Raw genomic sequence first — 19,808 nt, forward strand, 5'->3', positions numbered from 1 at the left:
TTGAAACGAACAATAGAATATTCTCCTAACATTATGAAGACAGAAATAGCCTAGGAAACAAAAAAAAAACATCGTCAAAGAGCCTAAATCTGATAACAAACCTCCAAATAATTGAAGATCTCCAAGAGCCTAGAAGCGAAGAAACCTAAAGAAAACTCCAAGATCACACCACAGATGTGTTGTCACAACCACCAAAAAAAAAAAAAAAAAGAGCCCAAAAGCTGGGCTAGAGTCCGAGAGCCCCTAAGGCTAAATCCGAGAACCCCTATGGCTAAATCCGAGAGCCCTTAGGGCTAAATCCGAGAAAACCCAAAGAAAAACTAGAAAGCGTGTAAACTCTAGGTTTAGAACACAAGCTCTGTTACCATGTTAAAATATTGTGTGAATGGCCGAATGCCTTGGCCTTGAGTTTTGTATATTATATATAGACTTTACAAGGATGTTATACATGGAAAGCAAATAAAAGCAAATAAATCCTCGCATGATTCTAGCCCTATACATGTAAACTATAATCTGTCAAATAATGTATGCTAACTGTACAAAATAATAAATGGAAAAATAAGGAAACAATTGTGGGTTAAAATGAGGAAAAAAGTGTGGGCTAAAATAAGGAAAGAAATATGGACAGCAAAGCTGTCCTTTGACATAGAGGACTAGTAAGAACCTCTTGCAACTAAGACTGGACCCATTACAATGTCAAAACATGCATACCACCAAGCTCAGCAAAAAAGTCAAAAGTTCAATAATAGTCTGCATATGCCTTTGTGCTCAAATCAATGTTGTCTTACCTTGCAATGTTTCTGAGAAATCATTACAATTGTTAGACCAGAAGTATCAGGAAGTTACAGAATATGAAGCTCAGAATCCATCATGATCTCGAAAAGTTACTAGCAAGAAACATCTTCACTTGTGCATACCGAATCTTCACCAATCCGGTTGACAAAGTAAAGTAGCCAACAGAAACCAGTATGGAGAGAAGAAACTAATGCCTAGAGGATAATCATGCCCGATTAATCAAAACAAGAGACTGACACAGTACAAAGAAACAGAAAGGAAGGGCTTTTATTACACATTTTGCCTTTTCAGCATATAATGCACCAGTTGTTAGCAACTGATTACAAATATTTGAAATCAAACCCTAATCTTTTGCTCCAGCTGCTATTTAGCTGGTTAACAACTTAAAGCCAAATTTAAAGACTATAATTACTCTCATGTACTATGCTGGGGTCCCTATGAAACTGTGAAATATAACAAGGGTACCAGCACTGAGGGACTTTCTGACCAAAGAAAAAGGGCACAAATTGATAAGTCTCCAAGTGATTCGATCTGAAGCCCTCCACCCATTAAAAGTTCTACAATTGTATTCCTGCCAAACAATGAAGCAGGACCTAACTACATTTCCATACAGAACTCTCATGTCATCCTAATAAGATCGATCTCTCTCTCTCTCTCTTCAAATTAGGGAGCACCCATGAGATACCAAAACAGATATTGACATATGTACTGAACCTAGATTTACCACAATGAATGAGAATGTCATTTAACGACTCTTTTTCACTTTCAAGCAAAAATGATTCACTAAATACACCCATTTTCATGGAAGCCCATGAACACTAAACACGCTTGATAGAAAAGACCATTCCACCTTCCGACTCCAAAATAAGGATATAAAGATTTAACTGAGAACATCACATCCTTAGTGCCCCTTTGCAGAGCCCTGCCTCCTCTCAGAGCATCCTTAAGAGACAGTCAAAACTGACTAACTCCCAATAATGGAAATGTCTTATAAAACAAAGGTTTGAAATAAATAAATAAATCATTATAATAAATTTCCAAATTATCATGCTTTGGAATTACACATCATATGTCAACAATTCCACAAACAGGTCCAAAAGGGAAATAATAAAAATAATAACAATAAACCACTGTTGTGCTACATTACATGCTGCCGTAATGATCCATTCCTGCTTTTAGGGAAAGAGAGAGAGAGATCATGCCATACATCTATGAGAACATGCAAGTTGGATTCCAAGAACTGATGAAAAGAACAATAACCGCTAGAAGAGTGTGGATAAAGTACACTACATGGACAATTTCCTTGCTACAAAACACAAAGGTAATGTAAGAAGCATTTAAGATTTATTATTTCGATTTAAGTTACCAACTAAATGAAGTGATCCCAATTCAATCCAACCAGTAAGCAACAAACCAAATCATGGCCTTACCTCCAGCCAAGCAAAAAACAAATCCAAGGTTTTTGTCACAGTTAAAAATAAATGAACAAAAATGGAACATATCAAAAATAAAAATATTCCAAGTCTGTAAGTTCTGAAATTACACGTCATAATATGTCAACACTTTCACAAATAGGACATCCAATCAGAGAATAGAAAAAAAACAAATAAATAAACTGCTACTCTGCTACATCACACACTGCAGCAATGAGCCATTCCATCCATTTGATAGCAATCATGCAACACATCTATGAGAACATGCAAGTCAGACTCCAAATACAATTGATAGACACAATAACAGCAGAAGATTACAGGTAGAGAGTATACCATATGGACAATTTGTTTCATACCAAAGAAAAAAGTAAGAATCATATGCAGAAACCAATTTACAAGCAATCAGATTAGCAAACCTAAACATCCATTGCAGTTAAAAGCAAAAACCAAAGAGCAGAAGGTTTAATGAATGTAAATAGAGATGCAGAAAAGGTGGGTTTATTTAACTACAGCGACAAGGGAAGGGATCATGTCATGTTGGACTCTAATCACATTAAAGTAAGCAACCCTATGCTTGATTCTTGAAACTTTTGAGGGAAAATGTGATAGAAAGAAAATAGAAAGGAATATAAGAAAAGAAAAATAAAGGAAAATGAAAAATAAATTTGAAGTTAATAAATTAAAATAAAGTTAAAGTTAATAAATTATTTTTATATGTTTTTTAAAATTCATTTCACTTATTTTTCCTTTTTTATATCAAGATTAATAATTTGAAAATGCAAAAGTTTCTAGCTCATTTCAAGAATATTTGATTTTCATTTGTATTGTTCCCAGTAAAGCAAATATGAGAGAATAATTTTCCTTAACATTTGTTTTCCTTTCCTTTGTACTTTTCAAAAACCAAACATATTATAAATAATTTAAAATTTCTAAGCTTCTAGTTAATTTTAATTATATTCAATTTTCTTTCATTATTTCATGGTAAATAAAAAATGATAAATCATTTTCCTTAATATTTTCTTTCTTTTCCTTAGTATTTTCCTAAAACCGAATATAATATGGAAATCTACTGAATCTTTTTTTTTTTTTTTTTTTTTTATAAATAAAAGAGATAAAATTGTATTGAAAAGAGCCACCAAAACAGCGATTCAAAGTATACAAAGTAGCAACACCTCCCCCCTCCCTAGCTAGAACAAACAACTATCAAACATGGAGGAGCAAGAAACACCCCACCCTGAACGAGAACCCACCCGATTAATGAAACCAACTAAAGTCGAAGGACTATATTTTATGAACAATTTCGTCTCCGACCAAAGAAAGTAAACAAAAGAACTCTTAAGTCTTTGGATAGACAACACATCATCTTCAAACGCAATTTTGTTCCTTACCTTTCAAACCATCCAAAAAATACATAAAGGGCCTACTCTCCAAACTTCCTTTCTCTTTTTTCCCACAAAGGACCTGTCCTACCCTAAAAGCGTTGCCTTACCTATGGCTGACAACACCACTACACCCCAAAGAAAGAGAAAAACAAACCCCATAAAGTCCGTGTCTTGGCACAATGGAGGAGGATGTGATCTATCGATTCTTCATGTATTTGGCAAAGGTAGCATATAATGGCCCATTCCCAACCGTGTAAATATTGTCCGCTTTAGACTTAAAGGGGCCTTCATAGCTTTAAAACGCGTCTACTTGGTTAAGAGGAGTCTCTACATATATAGCGTCAGGAACTTTCTCCCCTATCCGATGTGGGACATCACAAACACCCCCCCATGCAAACACAACGTCCTCGTTATGTCCCATGGGATTGTGGGGTCAAATAGACAAACACCCATTACAGGGCCAAACAAACCCCCACATCGGGGTCGGGGATCGGCTCTGATACCATTTATAATGATCCGCTCCCAACCGTGTAGATATTGTCCGCTTTGGATCCAAAGGGGCCCTCACGGCTTTAAAACGCGTTTACAGGGTTAAGAGAAGTTCATACTTATATAGCGCCAGAAACTTTCTCTCTTATCCGATGTGGGACATCACATTTGTGACATCCTAAATCAGGGGGGAAAGTTTCTAGCGCTATATAAGTATGGACTTCTCTTAACCCTGTAGACGCGTTTTAAAACCATGAAGACCCCCTTTGGGTTCAAAGCAGACAATATCTACACAATTGAGAGCAGGTCGTTACATAGCATTTATTCGCTAAAGGTCATCCTCTCTTTTGAAGTTGGTCCAAGGTAAGGGCTTTTCCCCACGTTGCTTCCCACAAAAAAAAAAAAAAAAAAAAAAAAAAAAAAACTCACTTTGGGTTGTACACAAGCTTTCCAAATAACATTCAATGGAAAAGGAATTAGAGGACCTAAATCTAAGGCTTTGTAGAGAGACTTAACGGAATATGATACGATCTACTAAATCTAAATATGATACGATCCAAACATGCCATATTTATGATACAAGTAATAAGCTACAACCCATTAAATAAATTGATTGTGCTAATTGTTTCCAAATTGAAACATATATTTGCCAAAACCCTATTACTTAACTTTTGGACATAACTGTCCCCTCTGTTTTCTTGAAAATAAAAAACTGCCCTTCCTTGGATCTCCTTTCTCGAAAGCCAGCAACAATGGCTATAAGTTAACAATTTCAGAATCCAGCTTCTTTCCTTTCTTTTTTTATGTTTTTTATTTATTTTACTGACTACTGATTGTTGATTTCTGCTGCAAAACCGGTCCATAGATTCTGATAGGCTGGTATTTGCCTTCTTATTCCTCTCTTCAGGTACTGAGAAAACTTTTTGTTTTGTATGTTGTATTGATTTCTGGACTGTATGTATGGGGCTTCTGAGCATGGCAACCTACTGCCTTTTACACTTGAAGATCTTATAATAAGCGTCAGTAATCAAAACCAATTGACAACACAAGACTGGTTTTTGCAAAGGGGGGTTATGATGAGGAAGAGATCCTGGGTAGTTTCTAAGGTTCTGGATGCGATGTTGAAGGACAGTTTGGAGCTGTTGAAAAAAATGAGGTCTGCTTTCTTATATTGGTTTCTGTCATATTTAGATAGTTTTGGAAAGGAAAGACTATTGTTAGTGATGTTTTAGTTGTTTCCACATTCACTAATGCTGCCCATTAGAAAGTTCATTTGAAATACCATGGAAATTACTAAAGAACTCTGTCAACAGTTCCTTGGATTTTAAAATTGAGATTAGAAAATTATAATATTTTTCTGCTTGGGGTGAACTTTGATTATCAGATTTTGTAGTTAAAATTATTCTCAAGACAACTACATTCTTCTTTGATAATTGAAATTTCTCTAGCAGTTGGAAATGTTCCTTAGTTGGTAACAACAAATGTCAGCTATCAGCATGGCTCTAAACTGCAATGAACTCTGATAAAACATTCTTACTTCCAAAGTAACCAAAATTTGAATTGTAACATATTATCAACTTAGTGGTTGAGCAATAAATATTAGATTAGGATTGTATTCATGGATTGTTTCTTTTTTCTCCTTAAGATGTATACTTCATGTGTACTATGTGTGCCTCTTTTTGATTGGCACTTCTAATATATGATCATTTGTTTATCAAAAAAATAAAAAAATCAAGTGACTTTGGTTTCCGCCCTTGTTTCTTTATTTTCCAAATTGGATTAGGTTCTGATTTGCATTTGTTAAAACTACTGCTTCCTTCTTTTGTTGTACACCTTGTATGTACTCAGAAATTCACACAGCCTCAGAAAGTAAGAAAGGCTGTTGGACACTTTAGGGAATCTCCACACTAATAGCCAACTCTTCTATGTTCTTCAACAAACTTTCCCATACTTGAGTTTCCTGCAGCTCTAGCCCATCAGGCAATGCCCTGGAATTCACTCAAGGCTTGTCCCGCCATTCTCAATCTTAGTTGGAAGTTCAAACACATGAAGGAAGTTGATTGGAATGTTCTTAAGGGTAAATTTAAATCATGTTATTGAATGCCTGTCTATATCCCCATCAATGTCAATAACATATGTCAGAATATGTTTCAAGGTTGATATTTAGACCAATAACTCCAAAATTCTTGTCCTAGCTAGAAAAAGAATGCTTTTACTCTGATCAGATGCCCATGGATTTATATATATATACTAAAAGCTGGCATATGAGATCTCTATGTATATACATAGAGCTGAAATACGAGATCTCTTCTTCACGCGGTCTCATGCACGATGGTTGCCATAGGAAACTTCCATACTAAAGGGATGATTCTACATTCTTAAACTTATGATCACTCTAGTTTCTTTTTCTTAGATTCTTATGATAAATTTAATTTTTCTTTTTTCCTTTCCCATTTTGATAAGAACCCAACAATTATCAGTAGGAAAGACAGATTTGCAGCAGAAGGATGAAGAATCCTCAAAAGTATCAAAGCAGCAAGGAAAATCAAAAGAATAAAAAAATAAACAAACAGAAATCTAAAAGTCTCTAGGGTGGAAACTTTCAGGAAAATTCCAAGATTTATAAAACATAATAGTTTTCTATAAATAAAGTAGGTATTATATTGTGCTTTAGAAACCAGATACAGAGATAAATACCTAGTGCCAACTAAATATGTTCAGATCATTTTCATTCAGAAGATGAAGTGCTTAACTAATAATAGAGACATCACATAGCATACCTCATATTTGTTTCTGAATATGGAAACAGATGCTGAATGGGCCAAGAGCTGGCAATGTGCAACCAAATTATGGTGCCGTTGAGGACTGTTCATGTTTTCCAGGAGCAAATATCCCATTACCATATCCATTGACTGCAGTTTGAAAAGGCATATTTACTGTAATCCAGTTCTTTACTCTATCACCAAAACTTGCAAAGCAAGTTTCTGCATAAATTGCAAAATATTTTCTGCATGTTTGCCAAAATATACAGATCATTTATGTACAAACAATGATGGATCCTTCAAACAGCATGTGAGATCTGAAAAACAAAAATAAAGTTACAAGAGATTTTTTTATCCGCATTTAAAACAGCTTTTGATGAGCAAAAAAATTCAACTCTTTATTTCCCTTAGAGGCATAACACAAATATCATAAACTTCATACATTTTTATTTTCATCTGTTCTCCATTAAATCAAAAATAATATTTGTGCAATTTATCGAGTGAGTAGCTAAAGGTTCAACACAAAATTCTAGTGGAAAGTTGTTCAAAAATAGATATAAAAATTTTGAATTAGACAATATTGAACAATGTATGTGGATCCAAATACAGTATAGTGAGTAATAACAAAGAATAGACTCAGAAACAACTAAAACTCTTCTTCGTAACAATTACAAAAAATTACAGTATGGTTCCCAGTGAGTATCTCCACTACCTTTGTATATTTACAGCATATAAATTACAAAAAGCTCCTGTACCTAGGCAGATATCTTACCATCATTTTGGATCTATCATGATCATAGTTTAACTTGACCAAGTTGTGCATTTTATTTAATATGAAATTCTTATAAAAAAAACAAATCTTCAATAAGGACATATGTGATGGATGGAAGACAATTTAAAGTTTACTAAACAAAAATCAGGACGGCAGCATAGAAAAGCAAATATACACTTTTTTGATATAAAAATATGGGAAATGCTGATTTCATCAAAATGCAATGAGATCACAACTGTTCCCCTCATGTTCTTTCAATCAAGTATAACTAGTGAAGGACTTTTAAGTTGGAACTACTTCTAAAATGTAAGTTTTTGCATTCTTCCCCCAGTATTTAAGGTTGGATTCCACCCATAAATCTTATAGGAAGAAAGAAGAACCTAAAAAGTTCATATGACAAGCCATTGCTTTAAATGCTTAATGGGTAAAAAACCAGATGAAACACTTGACCTCAATTGCCATCATTCTTCTAATCCCAATTTCCGATCATTCTGAAATTGCTGTATAATTGGTAGTCAGAGGAAGTATCAGGAAAAAAAATCACCATTTAAATTGTAATTCTATCAATAAATGGGCAATGTGAACACCAAGTCAACCCTCATCTTTCTCACAAAAAATAAATAAAATTTACAGCTTACCTTTTCAAACATGGGAAAGACTGATACTACAAAGGTGGCATTTCACCTTAGCAGCCACCTCACAAGATCAGAGGAAATATTGTAAACATTTTTGTGGCTTGTTTTTGTTCCCCTTCTAATGCAACACCACTGAACAAGAAAAGTTCAATTTAAAAAGTTATCATTCCAACTAATGAATTTAGGTATATAGTGGAAAGAATTGAATATGGTTATGCGCTTCTGTCAACAGTCACCTGAAAGTTGTACCTTACGGGGAAAATTTCCTTTTCCATTATGATATTGATTCAAAATTCTAATCACAGTGCTTGAATATTTATTTGATCCTTAGTAATTAATTTTGAAACACAACATTATCTTCAGCACCCCTACCTCCAACCTCTCTCTCTCTCTCTCTCTCTCTTTCTCTGTGGAAAAGGAAAAACAGATGAAAAGCAAGCTGAAATTTTTTATAGGTGTTCCATTAGAAACACAGGCCACCTGGGAATATGCGAACCTTCAAGGATCACTATTGGGTTAAGTCATTTTTATTCTCTAAAGCCAATAAGTTTTGGTGACACCATTAAGTCTGTGCTAACACCTGAAAGATCTCCATAAGACCCAGAATGAGGGGTTGATTTAATATTATCAAGGGGACCCTATCACCATTATTGGTTCAGCTGGGTCTGTTACATCAGGCTGACAGTGTTACTCTTTTACCACATGAAATTGTAGAGGTCTCCCATACTTTGAGGGTTCAGAACTAGATCAGCACATAAGTGAGAACTGATATTTCTTGCTAAGCAGGGGAAAACACAATTTATCACTACAAACACCATCTTCTTTTTCCCTCTTTGACTATTGAGTTTAATGATTTAGGAGGCAAAACTCCAAGAGCATGGTTAGGGACATCCTATAATATGGTAAAGGGGATTACAGAATACAAAGTCATCCAAATCAAACTCATTTTGACACAAAATTGAGTTTGCACATGGATTGTTAGCTTGGCATACATTATGAACTTATATCCTCAAAGTTTAAGTTTTTAGGAAAACCGGTAGCTTAACATGTTATCAGAGGTATGGTTAATTAGAGGTTTCAAGTTCAAGTCTCTCCTAATATTTATTCTCATATCTGTTTATGTGTAATCCGTTGTTAACCTAGTACACATTTGTGGGCCATATCCTAATAGTTGGGAATTGGTGTTAACCTAGTGTACATTATGGGCCCATATCTTAACATTTAAGAAATGTGGTAGCTTTACATGGAGTACATGAGGTTCCAAGGCTAACTTTTTTCTCTAAAAACTCTATCCCATGCATAGGACCTAGGCATAATAAGCATGTGTTTTGTTGAAAAAGGATGCTATTACTTAGTTGAAACCTTGTCCAACACAACTACACAAAATGCATGGTGGGATAATCATTCATCAAAGAACATTTTCAAGTGGGTCAAATTTGAACTTTATATTAGTTTCATGACAAAAGTAATTTCCCAAAAGTCTACTACTTAAGAATATGTGCAAATTTGGTAAGATAGATATTTTTCGCAATAAACTGAGAAGTGTAGGAAACAATTTTGAGAACTTCCTATTTCTTCTATTCATCCATCATTTTTTTTTTTTTTTTTTTTTTTATAGGCAAATATCCATTGTATTAACAGTGCCTAGCAAAAAAAAGCATGAAGGTATACATGGCATATACAAGAAAACCAAGAGGTCATATAAAATGGATGAACACACAAAAAACAACACTCACCCATTACATAGAGCTCAAGTAATCAATAAAGTACAACAGAGACATAGCATAATCTCCTCTATACATTCTGACTCACTCCAAAAAATTATACGTAAATTCTTGTTTGATTGTTTGATATGTTTTTTCAATATTCTCAAATTCTCATGTATTTATCTCCTTTCATACAATCCAAAATAGGCATAAAAGAGTAACTTTCTAAGTTTTCTTCCTCTTTTTTTGAATAAATGATCCATGTTAGGCTAGGGATGACAATGGATCATGTCATGTCGAGGTAAGAAAAAGTGAAAATTTACTCAACCTGGATACAACCTATTTAATAATCATGTTTGGATGACTTGAGACAAACATGATCCATTTATTACATGGGTAACACAACACAACTCATTTAAACTGATTTGTGTCAAAATTGACACAAATAACCCATTAACACAATTCTAACACATTAACAAGATTCTAACTCATTGACACAATTTTAACTCATTGAAGTTATTAACATGATTCTAATCCGTTTAACCTATTTTAAATTTTAAATTTTAAAATACTTTTTAGTTGTTTTAACTTTAAAGTTCTAATTTTTTTGAAATCTTAATTAATTTAGTTATCTAATTTTAATTGTAATAAGTTTATAAGATAAAAATAAATTAAAATTTTAATTCTATAGTTGTTTAATGTTTTAGTTATAAAATATTTTTAATCTTTATAATGAAATATACAGAATTTTACTTAATTAGTTAGTTAATCTTTTTAACTATATGATACTTATAGTTAAAAAATATATTTTAAATTTTTATAATTTTTAAATATATATAAAATTAATAAATTTATATGGGTTAAATGGGTTATAAACAGATCAATTTGACACAAATAAGTAAATGGGTCAATTTGACATGAATAAGTAAATGGGTTAAGTATTTAAACTCGAACATCACCCATTTATTAAAGGAGATATATGGGTTGAAATTATTACACCCAACCTAAAACCGCTAAAATCCATGTCGTTTTTTAGTCATGTTATCGTGTTGTGTCAAAATTGTCACCCTTAATGCCAACTCAAGAAGGTTTTCTTTATTGAGGAGTGCATTACCTACTCAATTCCAAACAAAGAAAAAATCAATTACCATAAGATTACCACTTTCAAGCGGTGAAGCATGATGCAATCAACCGTTTTTTCTTATTTTTCACACAGCTTTTATTCAACATCATTCATCCCCTTCTTTTAAGCTAGTCCAACATCAATAGAACCCAAGGATTTCAAACAACATGACTCTCAATAGAACCCAAGGATTCCAAACAATACTAGAAAGGAAGGTCTTTGTACTTCCATTGGCCAATGAAGAACAGAGAGATTCCACTGAGAAAATACTATACTTCAAGATCAATCAAACCAATTTATCCTCAACATCCTTGACAAATGACAATTGACTACAATTGCAATTGCCTAAAAAAAGCCTTCACCCCCTCTAACTCCCAATCTTGGAGTTGTCTTGAGAAATAAGGAACCCAACATCCCTATTCCTCATCCCAATCCCACACCTCAGCAACCTATGTATCTTTTGTAGTGACTCTCTGGAGAACGACTGCAAGGGACAATTTACCCCACCACTTACCCTTCCAAAATCACTATCAACCTATTTTCCATCCTAAACCCAATCCTACTTCTCAAAATTTCCTACCCTCTTCTAATTGCTTTCCATTCTCTCACTCCATACATTTCCTTAACACTGCTTAAGTATCATCCTCCCTTTTCCTCCTCATATTTCCTTAAAACCACTTTCTTCCAAGAAGATTCCCTCTCTATACCAAATCTCCAATATCATTTTCCAAAAAGCGCTTTATTGAGATTAGACAAAGTTCTAATGGCCAACCCCCCACCCCCTCCCCCTTGTCCATATAAACTATCAACCAATTAACTACCTAAGGCTTTTTCTCAATGCCCCCCCATCCCAAGGAAAACCCTTTGAATCTTGTCTAGCCTTAAGCTTACTTTCCTCAAGATAGAAAATAATGTCATGAAATAAACAGGCAAGATAGAGCACTTTTTATCAATGTTAGTCTTTTTTTTTTTCTTTTTTTTTTTGATAAATACTATCTCTTCCACATAACAAGTCATTTTTAAATTAAGGTAATTAGATTATAAGTTTTTGGTCAAAAAGGCCATACCTTTTCATTTTGCTATAAGGTTTTGGTTAAAAATGTTATGCCTTTTCATTTACCATTTCTCATACTCTGATTAAGCAAGTCCAATGTTTTCTTCTAATTATCTTTTAACCATTGGATTAGCAAGATAAGAGGCCGGCATTCCTTGGGCATAACTCATTCAAAAATTATTGCATGTCACTATTTAACCATATGGAAAGAAAGACTTTATGTACTGTCCACCACATTGTTTCCTTGAAAAAGAGAATAGACTAGAGAACTCAAAATAATTATGATCATTATTTTTCATTTGCTATCTTAAGAAACTTTTAGGGAATTCCTGTTGTAACATCACAAAATTTAAAACATATCCATGATGCCCCTCAAAAGCCTCATGCAATTGGAGCTCGTAAGTTGGTATCAATTATGGATTAACTTGGCATAATAGGAGCATGTAGTGTATTCCAATTTTGAGTAGGGTTTTCCCCTCAAATTTGGGATATGAAATTATAAGTCAGTTTGATTTCTAAAAGCTCAACAAATACCAAATGCATAACTAACACATCTTTTGATTAATCAGTTTTCCTAAAAGATTAAGTTGTTAGGATTTGGATCCAAAATATATATCATGCTCTACACCCCAACACATGCTCTAAACCTCGTCAACTCTCCTTTCCCTACCCCAACCCCATAACCTCCGTGAGAGGCACAAGCCACATTAGCAAAAAGCCTATCAGGAGGTAAGGAATTGAACCCAAGACCTTGAGTTATGAAAGCTCTTAGACCATGTTGAGTAACCAATATTCTTAAAATTTTAAGCTAATAGGATTAAGGACCACAATCATTACTAGCAAGATATTCGCAAACAAGCAACAATTTATTGATGGTGTTATACTCACACAATTTGCTCATTTAACCACCCTCTCATTGACCAATGAAGATATAAGGGAAGATCCCAATGGTATAAAGTTATATAAGGCTCGATACCTATAGGAGCAAAGTTTCCAAGTATGTAACATGTTGCAAGTAGAAGGAAGTCAAATACAAAAACTTCATACTCTTGTCAAGAAAAGCATTAATGAGATTGTTGTAGTAAGCAATGCCATCACCGTTGATTTTGGTTCCTAAACCATCTACAACCATGAGAAAAACCAAACAAGTGAGTCTAAGAATCATTGTAATGAAGCTAAGGCAACAAAAAAAAAAAGGCAAAATGGGGAAACAACTGAACAGTTTTTTGTATTAACTCTAGAGAAAACAAGTACCAGATAATACACTTTTTGATTTTGACATTAAAAGTGAATATGCGGTCATTAAAAAATAATAATAATTTAATCATTTTTTAACAAATCATAGATAAATTTATGCATTTAATCAAAGTCCAAAAATTGAACCAAAAAACCAAAATGCTATTTAATAGTTTCCACATCCCAACTTTAATATTCTACTTTGGTTAAAATGAAAATGCAATTGAACACATCAAAGGAAAAAGGCAATTACAAAGGAAGATACGGGATCATGAAAACAATAAGCACCAAATCCAAGCTTGGATATGATGTCAACATCTTCCCGTACATCAAAAAAATTAAAATAAAATAAAATAAAAATAAGAACTTCAAAACGGTTTTTAAATTAATAACTATTTTCTTCTAAGAAAAAATGCAAAGGGCCATAGAAGAACACATAATGAGAGAAAAAAGAAAAGAAATTCTCGTATTTGCTTTATAACCAAAGTATCAAGAAAAACCATTCAATAATCTCATAAATTAATTGGAAAAAAGAGTGGGGGAATATGAACTTAGTAGTTATTCACTTTACTTCGCCTTTGATCCATCTTTTCTCCTATATTCCTATAATTGAAACACATGACTACAAAATAGCATCCACAAATAATGGAACAAGATGAAAGTGATGATTATTAAACCAACATCACGCATGGTGTTCATCTTATTTCATCCCACTCATAAGAAATATATCCGTTGAAATTAGTAGAAAAATGAGCAACTGCTAACTAAGTATAGATGATACTCAAGGAAAACAATATATAACAAAAATATTTAAAAATTTTATACATTCTCATATTCTTTGTATTTTATATAAAAAGGAAAAAGTGAGAAATAAAGTTGGGGTTGGCATGGTTAAAAGATCGAACAACCCACCAAAACCCGAACCCATACATTATTTATTACTTTGTTTCTTTTTAATTATAATATATATATTTTTTATTAAAATATAAAATAATAACAAAAAATCAAACTTTTCTTAGTTTTTAAATACATTAGACTACTGGGTTTAGCCTTCTTATTTAATTGTTAAAATATCTTATATAATTGAACTTTGAATTTATGAATAGTTATTTATATTAAAATAGTAATTAAGAATTTATTTCAGAACTTTTAGCTTTTACTCTCTTATTTCCTTTTTTCTCTAAATCAGAACTTTTATTCTCTTATTTCATAATATGGTTTGTATTTTATAGGTTCTAAAATAATTATTTTGCTTGATAACCCGTTGGAAGCCAAATTGCCCATGGGCTTGACATGGGTTAGGAATTCTCAACCTGACTTTGGATTGGGTTTGATACAAATTAGACATATTGATGGCTGGTTTTGCATGAGTTAAAGAAAAAGAAAACTTCAAAGCACCCAAAAAAAAAACAATTTAGTTTTATTAGTTATAACTGATAAATAATAACAATAAGATGAATTTATTAATGATTGTTATAGTTAAATAATAAACATATGAAACATAAGGGGAAATAATTGGCATAATAGGGGTACTTGAAAAAGAAAAAAATCTACAAACTCTTCATACTTTTACATATAGTATGGATAAGCAAGTCAATCAAGTTCAACAATCAAACTTGACCTATTCATATGAGAGTCAGGCAGTCTGAAAATTAATTTTTAGTCATCCACTTTCCCAGCATTTAGTATGGAATTAGGGATGATGGAGGCACAATTGGATGCTGCAGAAATTGTAGCCTACAAATGGAGTTGATTCTGCATTTTCCAATTGGGTCAATTACAGGGAGTATGTCAGACACATTGTCTGTTTCTAAAGAAGAAAAAGATGTAAATAATTCATTTTTATTTCAATTATAACTTTACTTTTGTCAGATGTAACAGTTCTTTTTTTTTTTTTTCTCTCATTTAGGATTGGATTCTCATAGATGAAAAGCTTTTTTTAAAATTCAATAAAAAAATCCTTTGCGTAATTAATTAATCTTATTAAAAAGATTTTTATCTCAAAGGTTGAAAGAGAAGCATGGAAAAAATTAATTATTTTTGTATAAAAATGATAGAAGTTACTAATTTCAAAAACTAGGTACCAATAAAAATATTAATATATATTTATATTATACTATATATAAAAGTATAAAGAGTTTATAGACTTTTTTCTTCCCGAAGGACCCCCATTATATCACTTATTTCCTCTTATATTTCATATCTATATCTTTTAAGTGACAATCATTAATAAATTCACCTTATCTTAAAAATAAAATAAAATAAAATATTATCAGTTCATTTATCAATAATAACTGATATTTTTTTGTTTTGCTCTTCCTTTTTTTCCCAAAGGCTTCATTTACATTGGGATTCATTTGCAGCATGGTAGGTTCCATTTTTATCCAAGTCAAATATTTTTTTACATATAACTGCATAAGATAATTTCCCAAATGATTAATTTTATGTGAATTCTAGCAGTCCAGAATGAAATAATTCAAAATTTTCAACACTGACAGGTTAAACGAATTCAAAGATAAACCCTAGGCCTCTATTTGGTCTCCAACAAAATAGGGCAATAAAAGAAAACAACAATTTCATTCCTATGTGACTTCTCATCTTTTGATTCCAAAAAAGAAAAAGGCACTCTTGAAATTCCATTAAAGTGGCCTTTTGTATTCCCGAATCATGCTAGCTGAAAATGTTTCAATTCAAAATCTTAATTACCTTTTTCATATCTTCTCTGTGTCTAAACCTTTTTTTATACAAGAAAATATTCCGAAGCAAAGACCGTTAATCTAACAAAAATTTCCGTCTGAGCTGCGATAAAAGCTGGCAATAGTTCTCTGTTCAAAGAGAAACCCTAGAACAGGATTCCCAATTTATAAAGCATTAGAGTGAAATCGGACCCTCTATTTCGGTACCAAGAAAACGAAGAAAAATAAAAGAAAATTTGAAAATTTAAAAATAAAATTAAAAAAGAAAATCGGATCAATTAAACCAGGGAGTCATATGAGTTTTAGGTAAGGTACAATTTTCTGTATTCTCGAGTCCTAAATGGCGAAAAATTTAGGATTCAAACATTTCTATCATTTTCTCATTATTTTCTCAGCATCAAATTGGTGGTATTTAATCTAGAAGCCGATTGATTGAATTTGGAATAGAGTTAGGAACAGTACCAGAACTATCGACCGAAACGAAGCGCTTGGAGAAGGAATAATCGAATGCTTTTACGTAATCAGAGATCCGGGTTTCTTCTTCCGCAGGCAAATCCTACAATGGATACATCGTGAGTTCAGTCAGCCGTCAGATGATGGTGCTCAGCGTGGGCCGGCCCAATTTTTGAACTATCAAGCTGTAAGTGATCAATCGGGTTGGGTTTCACAAATTTAATACATGATTCAATTTTTTATTTATATAATTTATATTTGTAATTAATTAATTTATTAAACCTCCAAATATTTTGGATTAATATTATATCATTTTATTTATTTGACCAATTACATATATATATATATATATAATCTTAATTTTAAAATAATTATGTGTTGTCTTAAAATTTTATAATGTTTTATTTTTCTCTTGATTTAAATCAAGTAATAATATAATATTTTTTTATTTTTTGTGAAAAAAAAATATAAATAATATTGTTTAAGTAGGTGGCAACGTGAGAACAAGGCGTAAAATAATGGTAACATGCCACTGCCGCCTTTCCTTGAAACAATAATAAATGTTGACATGGCATATTAGTATTACTTTTGCTATTAGATGTTGACAAATAAACTTCAGAATTGAACCAATTATAAAATAACATAATTGAAATTAAAAGCAGTAATGGTGAGGTGAAATCCGATGTGATTTCCAATTATTAATGGCTTCCAATTCAACAGGGAGGAATACAATGTAATAATAAGATGGTTGGTAGAAAATGAAACATCAATCCAAATCCAATAATTAATGTCTTCTAATTCAACAATCACTAATGATAAAAAGAGTACTCCAAAATCCAATTATCAATGGGCATATAATTTAATGTATGGAGGAAGTTAAGAAAAAAGGGGGTCAACACGCCTACACAATTATGGCAATTAGCGTGGGGCTTCTCTTCCCACCACCAAACACCACTTGAAGCTGATTCCAGAGCAGCTCCAGTCAATTAATGCCGGTTCCTCCTTGGGAGGGAGACTACGCAACCTAAAAAAATGAACATTTATATTGATAAACTGAAAGATTTAGGTTTGGAGCATCATGCTATGGAAACAGAAACTCCTCAAAGCTGGGGCCACCACCAAGAGAACCAAGGTAGATCTCCACAAGCTCTCCAAAAGGTGATTTATCATCCAGTATCAAGAACGAGAGAATAAGTACATTATAAATGGATTCAGGTATTGCATGTATGGTTCATTTACCCAGGAAATACAGACTTCCCCAAACTACTAATGAAGCTCACATCAAGGGGGGGGAATCCCATACTAATGTTCACTAGTTCTTCCATTATAACTCATCCTTCAAAGCACCAAAGGTTGACATGTTGACCAATCAGGAAATAAAATGTGTAAAAATGTATATTCGGAAGAAATTGTTTCTTGTGAAGTACACGCCTCGCACCTATGGGCCAACCAAGATCTCCAAGGGGCAAATAACTCCATTTCTAGCGAAACCCTGATAGTCTAGACTTCAAAATATACAAAGGTTTAGCACTCAGACATACAAAGCTTGCTTCATTACCCTTCAAAAAGCAGAAGTTACAAAAAACTATATAGCTCAGATTAGTCATAAGAAATTCAAAGGGACACGTAATGCACCAGCTCCTCTATTAAAACTACAATTCCTTCTTCAAATTAAAAAAGAAAAAAAGATAAAACAACAAATCTAATTAAGCAAGCTGGAACATAGAGCACTAGGAAGGCACTCTTGCAACTGAGCACTGGACCCCATTACAATGCCAAAACATGCATACCACCAAGCTCAGCTAAAAAGTCACAAGTTCTAATAATAGTCTGCATATGCCATTGGCTCAAATCAATGTTGTCTTACCTTGTTATAGGATATGAAGCTTAGAATCCATCATGATCTCAAAAAATTGCTAGCAAGAAACATCTTCACTTGTGCATACCAAATCTTCACCAATTCGGTTGACAAAGTAAAATAGCCAACAGAAACCAGGATAGAGAGAAGAAACTAAAGCCTAAAGGATAATCATGCCTGATTAATCAAAACAGGAGACTGACATGGTACAAAGAATCAGAGAGGAAGGGCTTCAATTACACATCTCTCTCTTTGAATTAGGGTGCACCAATGAGACACCAAAACATATATTGACATCTGTCACTAACCCCAAGTATACCATAATGGATTAGAATGTGATTAAACGACTCTTTTTCACTCTTAAGCAAATACAATTCACCAAATACACCCATTTTCATAGGAGTCCATGAACACTAAACACTCTTGATAGAAAAGAGCACTCCACCTTCTGACTCCAGAATAAGAATCTAAAGATTAACCAAGGACATCACATACTTGGAACCCCTTTACAGAGCCCCACCTCTCTTAGGGGATCCTTAACAGACAGTCAAAACTGACTAACTCCCAATCATGCTAATGTCTCATAAAACACAGGTTCAAAAGGCCCAAGTCATAGAAAAAGCATTTACATTTGTTATCTTGATTAGTAGTTACCAACTAATTGAAGCAATCCAAAAATCAATCCAACCTAGTAAAAGATAAGAACAAGATGTGCCCTTAACCACCCCCCCACCCAACCCAAAAGAGGAAAGAAAAAAAAAGTCCAAGTTGTTTATCAAAAGTTTAAACAAACAAATTAAATTAAATTAAAAAATAAAAAATTCCAAATTGACATGATTTGAAATTACACATCATGTCAACACTACCACAAACAGGTTCAAAAGGGAACTAGTAAAAATAATAACAATTTTTTTTTTTTTTTGATAAGTAAAAAAAGTATTGTAGTATTAATAATAACAATATACTACTGATGTGCTACATTACATGCCATAATGGTCCATTCCTTCTATGAGAGAGAGTGAGAGAGATTATGAAATACATCTATAAGATGCAAGTTGGATTCCAAGAACTGATGCTGAGAACAATAACTGCTAGAATTGTATGAATAAGTACACCACATGGATAATTTCACTGCTAACAAAAGAAGGTAATGAAAGAAGCATATAAGATTTATTATTTTGATTTGAGTCACCAACTAATTAAAGCAATCCCAATGCAATGCAATCTAACCAGTAAGCAACAAACACAAATCATGCCCCTACGCCCAGCCAAGCAAAAAACAAATTTCCAAGGTTTTTGTCAAAGTTCAAAAAAAAGAAATAAAAATACATTAGATAAAAAATAAAAAAACTTCCAAGTCTGCAAGTTCTGAAATTGCAGAAATCATGATATGCCAACACTTTCACAAATAGGA

The 19,808-nt window shown here is 32.9% G+C and overlaps 1 long non-coding RNA gene across 9 annotated transcripts; it reads right to left on the bottom strand.

Moving 5' to 3' along the window:
- Positions 1-1,783: 1,783 nt before the first annotated feature.
- LOC117906814 lies at positions 1,784-16,706 on the bottom strand. 9 transcript variants are annotated; one of them, XR_004649898.1, is made up of 6 exons: positions 16,546-16,706; positions 13,199-13,273; positions 8,272-8,400; positions 8,084-8,133; positions 6,880-7,178; positions 1,784-2,482 (listed from the first exon to the last, which is right to left on the bottom strand). It is a non-coding gene; the product is annotated as an uncharacterized LOC117906814 (long non-coding RNA). The 9 variants fall into 9 exon arrangements; XR_004649900.1 differs by having other exon boundaries at positions 6,880-7,106; positions 13,128-13,273; XR_004649897.1 differs by having other exon boundaries at positions 1,784-2,101; positions 13,128-13,273.
- Between the last annotated feature and the right edge of the window lie 3,102 nt (positions 16,707-19,808).

This window comes from Vitis riparia, chromosome 18 (genome assembly GCF_004353265.1).
Source record: "Vitis riparia cultivar Riparia Gloire de Montpellier isolate 1030 chromosome 18, EGFV_Vit.rip_1.0, whole genome shotgun sequence".
NCBI lineage: Eukaryota > Viridiplantae > Streptophyta > Magnoliopsida > Vitales > Vitaceae > Vitis > Vitis riparia.